This window comes from Mytilus galloprovincialis, chromosome 10 (genome assembly GCF_965363235.1).
Source record: "Mytilus galloprovincialis chromosome 10, xbMytGall1.hap1.1, whole genome shotgun sequence".
In the NCBI taxonomy this organism is placed as follows: Eukaryota; Metazoa; Mollusca; class Bivalvia; order Mytilida; family Mytilidae; genus Mytilus; species Mytilus galloprovincialis.
In genome coordinates, this window is record NC_134847.1 from 69,724,915 (window position 1) to 69,734,818 (window position 9,904).

Consider the following 9,904-nt stretch of genomic DNA (forward strand, 5'->3'; position numbering starts at 1 on the left):
GTTATCATATTTTTAATAGAAAAGGTACGGCCAACTCTGAAATAAGACAAAAAAAGTATTGAAGTTGTGTTTTCAGTTCATGCAATAACAAACTGTAAACTTGAGTAAAAACAAATAACAACGCTTCAAAAGTCGCATCAGTTGCGCTTAAAAAAGGTTGGAAACTAAATAAAATACAAAGTTGAAGAGCAGTCTTCTTTGTAGCATCATTACAGTAATGGCAGTCTTTTCGTTTGTTTTTGGATTGGACACATTTAGTTGGACCATTTCGATTATAACAAACATTCCCTAACCTAGCTAAAAAAAAAGATGCAACACCTGCAATTGCAAATGGTACAATCCTCCCTCCTTCTTTCCGTCGAGGATACTTTACAACTGGAACTTTTTTGTTTCAAATTTCAACAATCCATAAATGTAAAACATATGTTGTCTCCTTTTTTCAATGACAATTGACCACCTGCTTTTTTCATCCAAGATAATAGCTTAATGTTAATCTATTCTGCTTGCCCTTCTATTTATAAAAATATATTCAAAAATGCAAAATAACTATTGGCTATAGTGAGATATTTATGTAGCATAAATGCAGAATACACATGGCATAGATGAACTATTAGAACTTTAATCATCAGAAAGAGTTTTCTGCCAAACGTGGCACAAAATGTCTTTTGCAGATGTATTCACTTCTAAATGTGTTAAAAATCCAGATTTTGTCGACAATGTTTTTATTACGAAAACACAGAACCCAAAATGCTACTAGGTTACCAATGCTAATATTTACTCCCTTCTTACCGGAAATCAATGAACTGTGCTTTTAATGTGTCTTTTTTGGAAAGATTGATTTTGACTGATTATGCGTAGATTTGTTAATTACTGATATTTTCCCTCTTCATAATCATTGAAAGGAATTTCAGTACAGTATACTAAAAGTACGTGCCATTGGGATTTAACAAATTTTGACATGATTCAAATATTCTTCCTGTCTTTTCTAATCAACGGTTGATTCTTTATCATCTTTCATGATAATGAAGTGCCTATTTGAACTCAATGATAAAACGGTCGGTCTTATTTAACTTTGATTATTTTTTTGGTCATTTTCTCCTTTTTTTATTCGAGCGTCACTGGTGAGTCTTTTGTAGACGAAACGGCCGTCTGGCGTATATACATTTCAATACCGGTATATATGTATGATGAGACTATTTCATTCATAGAAAAGATTAGACCACTAGTTAAATAGCCCTAAATGTTCACCGATTTTATTGGTTGAATGGATATACGAGTATAATTAATGTTAAATGAACAAATATATATCGGTTAACTACGTTTGATGTCCTTCACCGTATGTTCTATAATTTCCTGAAGTAATGCCATTTTCGCAAAATGATTCATAGTTTACCCAAAACGGAATAGATGTGTTCGAAATACGAATGATTCAATTCCCATCAAATTTAATGTTTTTGATTTAATGACATAAATTTGTATCGAATAATTGTATACCAACACCCTGCCTCCCACGAATGACAAGTATGCAAACCCATAATATTCAACCGTTGAGAGGTTGTCTTAGAAATCAAACTTTTGGCTCATGAGGATTTTCTTCTAACAAAGTGTTGTGCAATCGTATCTACGTCTCCATTTTAGTTTTAACCCACGGTCTAGTGTAATTCTCGACTAAAGCGATAAGTTTTGTGTTTGATGTCCCTTATTCATGAATAAAAGCTATTTAGCGGGTGTTAACGTCGAGAATTATAGTCAAACAGCAGCAGTACATTTAGTTTAAATATTAATACTATGTCAATTGTATCTTGAATAATCTTAATAACTTATTCGAGCTTCAAAAAAGGAAAACATGACACATAAAACATCAAAACTAAATTTAAAGCGAAATTTGTAACGCCGCTGCTTTCTGTATGTCCCTTCCATAAAATGAAGCTTGCAATGCAGTAGCTGTCATTGATTGCTGAATACAATGTTTGTTTTTTCGTTTACTGGTTTTTACATAAAAGCTCATCAAAGATACGTGGCTTATAACTCGTTCTGCAGTTTTGTCTACATCAGACTCCTCAGTGTTGCTCGAAAAAACCTCGAATACACCATTTTGAAGCCCAAATCAACTACAAAGTTGATGAGCATTAGAAATCGACAATTCCAAAAACATTGTGCCATATGCAACTAAGACACTTTATGTCTGGGGGTAACACTCAGGTGTTTCGAATAGTTCAATTTTGTAAAAACAGGTAATTTTCATAAAAAGTAACATATCAATTAAATCTTACGTCCACACAAGTGCAGACTTCTAAGCTAGTGATACCTTTGTGGAACGAAGCATCCACCAATAGTGCAATTGACCCAGTGGTAAACACAAATAAAAAATATCAAACATTTAGTTTGCCACAAGCAGATGATGGTTTGCCTACATCAGAATAAACACAAATCATTACTTTTGTTTTCATCTTGTGTCCCTTTATATTTTTAACTGAATGTGTACTTGGGCAAGTATATGACATTATGTTTTACTTCTTTTGTAGTATATCTACTAAAACATTTTGCTTGCAAGTTTGTCAGATTTATTTGTATGTGGATCTGAATGGTTTCAAGTCAATAGTATTTTGTTTTAAAGCAGTCGTGCTGTATATCTCTGCTGTATGTTTACTCAATTTAGAATACTAGGTTGCAATTATTGTCCTGTAAACCAATTATGTCTGCTGGGTTGCTCACACAAGTAAGTCCATATGAATAAACTATGAGATCATCATCGGTTTCTGGTACATTTGATATTCTCAAATTTGACAAAAAAATAACAAAAGTTTCTTAATAATGGTCATTTTAAGAAAGGTATGTTATAAATCATTTCAGTGTTTGGCTGATTCTACCATCGGAGCTTTATAGTCCGCCAACATCCGTACAGACCCAGTGTAAAATGTTATAAAAATTGAAAATAACAACACTTAATATGATGCGCCCGAGGCGCTACTTATGGTTTTCATCCACCAGTAACGCTCACAGCCACACTCATTTTAGTGGATTCAGCAACTCAAATCAAGTTCTTTTGTTTCTTTCACTTACTGTTTATTGAGTTACAATACCATTTATTAATAACTTATTTTAACAACAAAGGTGAACTAACCTGTTTAAGAAATCATTGGATCGATTCGGTCAAAACTATTTGGCTCAACTCGAAGAAGTAACGAACATTTTGTGAAAACAATTTAACGACCTCGAAGGATTGTTGATAACATAACAAATAGTTGTCTTTTGAATAACTCTTACGAAGAAAAGTATTCGGTTAAACAAATTGATTTTTATGAGCATAATTACTGTTTTAAAACATTTACTAGATACCAAATCGATTCCCTATGAACCAATTATACTACTCAATAAGAAAAAGTGGGAAAAAAATAAATAAAAACCAGAACAATTTCTGAAAACATTTCACAGAAAAGTAAAACTACCGCAACCTTTCATTTAACGAGTCTTAAATTTCAAATCATCGTAAAATTTTAGAGACTAGCAGCTATTGATGATAGATATCTATACATGTACCAACAATAACATTGTTCTTATAACTATGAAACAAACTGAGGCTTCAATATATTTTATATATTCGACACGCCACCTTACATTTTTTTTTTAAGAAAAACTGGTGAAAAAGAAGACAACGTCATTGGGTATAAACAGAAAGTTACCTTAGCAATAAAAGATGGATCATGACCCAACTACCTATATTAGTAGTTAAATGAGGAGGTTAGGAAATTAATTTATTTTGAGTCAGTAGTACTTATGCATGCATAACTATAAACAACAATAGCTTTAAGGATCTCTAAGAACCTACCATATAAGAACATGTGATATAATCTGGGACGTAGTTACCAATTTTGGCTTTTATACAACAGGATGAAGGCGCTGCAAATTTACTGGCGTTTCGTGAGAGCAAAACAAAGATTGCTACGCTAGATGCGCGCACAACAGTGTCCTCTATATGCTTCCAGTTAATAATAGTGGACACAAAGAATGAGTTTGAATGTTGCAGAGTTTTACTGTTTCTCTGTCCCATATGTTCTCCAATTTATTTGTACTGTAGTCCTGTCATGTTATGTTGTCATTTTAATGTTATATTAAACATTGACATAAAACCGGGAGGTTTGGCTTGCCACAAAACCAGGTTCAACCCACCACTTTTTTCTTAAAATGTCCTGTACCAAGTCAGGAAAATGGCCATTGTTAGAGTATAATTCGTTTCTGTGTGTGTTACATTTTAGTGCTGTTTTTCTGTTATGTCGTAGTTCTCCTCTTATATTTGATGTGTTTCCCTCAGTTTTAGTTTGTAACCCGGATATGTCTTCTTCTCAATCGATTTATGAATTCGAACAACGGTATACTACTGTTGCCTTTATTTACTGGTGGGAATATCAAAGTACCTAATACTAGTATTGTTTCTCACTTGTTTTATGATTATGTTTGTTGCATGATAATTGTCAAACTTTTTCCTGATGGTTCGTCTTGATCTGACTAATTTTTAAAAGTTTTCTTGATTAATAGCAGGTAACAGCCGCTCAACCACCTTGTACAAAAATGTTTGGCTTGTGCGTCTCAGTTGTAGTTCTTGGAGTTTGGTAAGGATGTCTGTTACACAGTCATCTTGTTTTGTTTTGTAGTCGCCAGTTATAAAACGTGCTGCTTGTTGTTGTTTTCGTTCTAGCTTGTTTGAATCTGCTATACTGTAGGGGTCCCATACTGTTGCTGCATATTCTATTGTTGATCGAACTAGGGAAATGTAAGCCGTTTGTTTCACATTCCTGCAGACAGCTGCGAGGTCATTTATGTAATATAAGAAGAGTAATGGTCCAAGTAGTGTGGAACTCCTGAGTACATTTTTACTTCTTCCGACTGTTCTCCCTCTACTACTACTTTCATCTTCCTAGTGCCCGAAACAATTTTAGCCAGTTGTTTAGTTGTCCTAGAAATCCGTATTCTCCTATGTTTGATAATAAATTGTTAAGCGGCACAGCGTCCAAAGCTTTGGAAAAATCCAGGATTGCAATGCCAGTTTGTCGCCCGTGGTCAAATGCGTTCATGAAGTCATGAAAGGTGACTAGCAGTTGTGTTTCACATGAATAGCCAGATCTAAATCCATGGTTGAGTGGTGTTAAGAATATGTGCTTATCAAGGTGTTTTAGAATGTGATTGCGTATGATGTGTTCTAGAAGTTTACAAAGTACCGATGCCGATGAGACTGGCCTATAGTTTTCTGCAGCCTGTTTGAAGACACACAAAATGTTTGTGTTGAGACAGTCTTCGGTAGTACAACAGTGTTTATTGATGTTTGGAAGATAACAGTTAGTCCTGGTGCTATTAATGTTGCACATTCTTTGAGTATTTTGTTTGGTATACCATCTGGTCCAGATGCTTTCGACGGGTTCACATCTTTGGGTAGTTTTTTTTTATACCTTTAGTTGTTATAAGTAGTTCTGCATGGTATTGTTTCTTTGGTGTATTTTTTTGTTTTAGGTATTGATGTTGATTTGTCAATTGTGAATACTGATCAAAATTGTTGAATTATTATTTCAGCCTTCCCTTTAATGATTGTCACATATATTCATAAATAAAACATAAAAGCTTCAGATATCTAAAAAAAAAACAATAGACAATAAACACAATTTAAAAAGCAAAGTTCAAAGAGCAAAAAAGGATTAAATGAATATTCAATTACTCAACAAAATAAAGTTCTGCTTTAAAAACCAAAATGAATATAATCTACTCATATCGGAGTGGCGTCAAACACGAAGATATCAGACGACTACATCTTATTTACATAGAATAAATTTTAAAAAAATTAGATGAAATATTACTTGCGACCTTTTTTTTGTGTGTCATCAAATTGATACCTTATGACTGCTTTTGCATAGCAATATAATATCGCTGTACCAACATTTATTTTTCTTTAATTTAAATTAAACCTAGACGTTTTGCTGATATATGATGACACTGCTACCTTAATAATTGTTTGATTGGTAAAACAAGACAGACCCGGGCCTTAACTTAAAGTGAACACAACTGTCAAAAACTGAAAATATGTCCCCCTAAACACGGCTCTGGGATGATGTAATTTTACCTTTGCAGTTTCAACATACCTGAATGTATATGAATTTCCTAATAAACACATCTTTTGAATAAATTGGGGGCGTTCATATGTTTTTTTTTTTTGTTTTTTTTTTTGCTTTGTTTTCTACTGAAAGGTATCATGATTAATCATAAGAATCATATTCTCTTACTCTGCAATTTCCAATTAAATCATATTTGTAGTTTTAAGATATAATGTTTTTATCGAATGATCACATTTACATTACCAATTTATAATTATTATAGATTTACGGTTATTCTAATGACGTAGATATCTTGATTTATGTTCAAATCACTGGAACAAATAACTGTCCATTTACAATATTTATGTAACAAACAAAAATATGGACCAAGGAAAGGATCCCAATTATGTTTAAATAAAGGTTTAATTACTAATGATGTTATTGACATTAATATTGAACTAAATGACGGACATTACGAAACCTTTGAACTAAAGAACCGCCTTCAGAGTACTGTAAAGACACAAAGTTTAATCTACGGATCATCTTGTGTACGTGTCTCTGTTAAATGATTTTCACATTCAATTTATTAAAAGTCAAAAATTCTTTCAAAAAGTTTGTTAATTGTGTTTGTTTAAATCATTATAATTTCAGTAAATCCTTTGAACTTTCTTTTGAACTTACAAGAACTTTAACTTTTGTAAGAGTATAAGAGCTACCTGATGCATTCAAAGGACTAAATAGGAGACCTAAATGCATACACATTCGAAGGGCTTGTTTCGTTTAGTACAGTGGCAAATATTTCATAAATGTGCAAGACGATAGCAAATTAACCATCAATATAATAGTTAGGTTCTTAAGGATTGAGGTGCCAGAATGGAGGAAAGAAATTTAGACTGCAAATGGGAAGTAAGGGTATTTTTGATAGGGATAAAAGTTTGACTAGCAACAGGTCACCTACGGACCCCTCAATGAGTTGTTGCAAATGTTTTCTGACTTGCTTAGAGTTTGGCACCCCTCCATAAAAACTTATAGGATGTATTGTCAGAATTAAGAAGCAGGAGATTGCCATGTCCAAGTGATGACCATACGTCTATACCCAGTTAAGTCATATCCTTAGGCTGTACTTATTCGATAAAAAATTCATGAGACTAAATTTAAATCTAAAAAATAAAAAAAAGTCCGGAAGACCAAATTAAAGTCTTTAATGGTATAAACATTAGAAATGATAAATGGGAGTAATAAATTGGAAAAAAATCAAAATGTTCGTTTAGTTAAAATTAAAAAAAAAAAAAAGAAGCCTGAAAATACTTGCTCCTACTTTAAAAGTTGTAAGAGCATTTTAATGATTTTTCTTTCTTATTTTCCAAATTCACGATGTTGCTAATGTTTTCTCATTTTTCTTGCATCTTTAAATATGATACATTACATAATCTTTTGGCATGCATAAACAACCTCTCCTTCTGTTTACAACTAGAGGTTACTAGTACCATACGGTCTGTTTGCACGGTACCTTAATGTGTCGTATTCGCATGCTTATTGTTAAATTAAATGACTTTGAAGTGAAAATACAATGGTCAGATATGATGGCATTGCCCTGCTTCATTTGTTTTAAAATGACACACCAAAATACCAATAAGAAAAGAGAAAAAAATAGTTAAATTCTGGTCCAAAAAACCTCCTTGAAAATAAATACTGTTAGGTAGAAGGACGAGGTCAAATGTTGAGCGATGCATTGTCGTTTTGGATTCAAAATCATGTTAGATGTAATAAGTATGCCTGCATCAACAACAATTTCTTGACTGCCTGGAACCGACTGGCATGAAAAGAAGAACAACAAATATTCCTCTCCATCGCCAAAAAATATTTATACGTTTCCCAGTTTTAAATGTTGTTATGCAAAAGCAAGAATTATATTATAAAATAATCTGATTGGATTTATAAGTAAGATAAATCCGTATTTGTTTTCTGATATACAATCTTTATACAAAATCTTACCATTCATTCACTATACATATGCTTTTACATTGACACTTGGGTGCCCTTTTAAATCTTAAGATATACATTGTTCATCTTAAGTGTTTATTTAGACATATATATTGATCAGTAATGATGACAACACAAAATATATAATTTTCTTATTTGTTTGGCCTTCAGTGATTTACATCAGCCTGTCATCGCCATGACGTATCCATAGACAATTTTATCAACATATTTCTGTTGTGGATTGATTTTTTGTTTTGAACATTGGAAACTTTTTTTAAAAACAGATATTTCATTTTAATAATGGTTTGATATAGTTGTCTCGTTTGTAATCATACCACGTGTTCTAAGATTTGTACAACCCATGTAAAAAACATTCGTTGTTTAATAGTGAAAAAAGTATTCAACTTCTATTTCAATACCAAGGTTGACTTTGGAATAAATTTTATATGGTCACTTTGTGTACTGCTTGCTTCCGACATCATTGCAATGTGCCACCACGATGAAAAGGGGAATGGTAGATGCATCTTAGGAGAGCAGACAATATGAATAATATATATTACTTATCCCCATTAAAGGTGTCTGGTATATCAGTTTGTTCATCTTTGACTTATATCGTGCAGTTTAAGGATATGTGTTTAGGGGGGATTTGCAAAATACATACGGTGCGAAATAGTGACTTCAAAGCTGCATATAACAGCTTTTCAGTGAAATATCTCAAAGGGTCAAAAGGTCATCTGTTTCAAAATGTATATTCAACTGAAGCTACTACTTTTCCCCCAACAATCAAAATTACAACTTTAATACTGGTCGCTTGACATAGAAAACAAACCCATAACTATATGATTTAGGGGAAATTTGTAAAGTTTTGAAATTGTCGATGTCCAGTAAATGCATGAAACATTTCCCATGTAATGTTCAGGAAAGAACAGCCAATCGAAACAACAAAATTCCAAAAGCAATCTGGATGCGTAAGTCAAGTTTCTATCTTTATGGGTTTATATAGAAAGCAGCAGATTTTTGTGTCGGGTACTTATTTCTTTTAATTTTTTTTTTGATAAGTCGACGGACATTTATGTTAAATGATCGAAGAGAATATGTATTATGACCTAAGGCTCTGCCGTTACCATACTTACGCCCAAAAAATGGTGGCTTGATCTTTTAATGGGCATTTTACAGCTCAGTTTCGTAAATGTTTGTCCTATGGTTTTATATGATTCCGCGTATATATACGTATTAATACCCGCAATTCAAGTATTTTTATTTTTGACAATACTTTAAAGATTGCATCCAAAAACATTTTTTTTTTAAATTACAGTCTATAACTGCTGTGACCTGGACCTTTCACATATTAACCCCAAAATAAATAGGCAAGGTATCAGACACCTGAACTTCCGAAAAACATTCGTCGCAATTCGGCCGTAAAAATACAAATGAAAATTAACATTAAACTATTGTAACTGTTCATACATGTACTTTTCCGTTTTAACAGATCAAAGAAATAAAGATTTAACTAGTAAAGAGTTAAGGTGACACAAACCTTCAAGCTACTGTCAATATTTAGATTTAAAATAGAAGCAAGGCCCCTGTGATTTTCTATTTTATGAGATTTATGTCTCTGTTTTGTCCAAGCGTCAACGCAACTTTAAAACTTGTGTAAACTACACTTATTTTAAAGAATTAAAAAATACAGACTAGAAAAGGTACTCATCAATGTTCACACGCATTTAGTGCCCATAAAACGCACCATGTCTCAATGTTTTACAGTGTCGATCTTTTTATTTTTCATTTGAGATAATCAAAACACATTCAAAACCTTTTACTAAATTTTGGAACCATTTTGT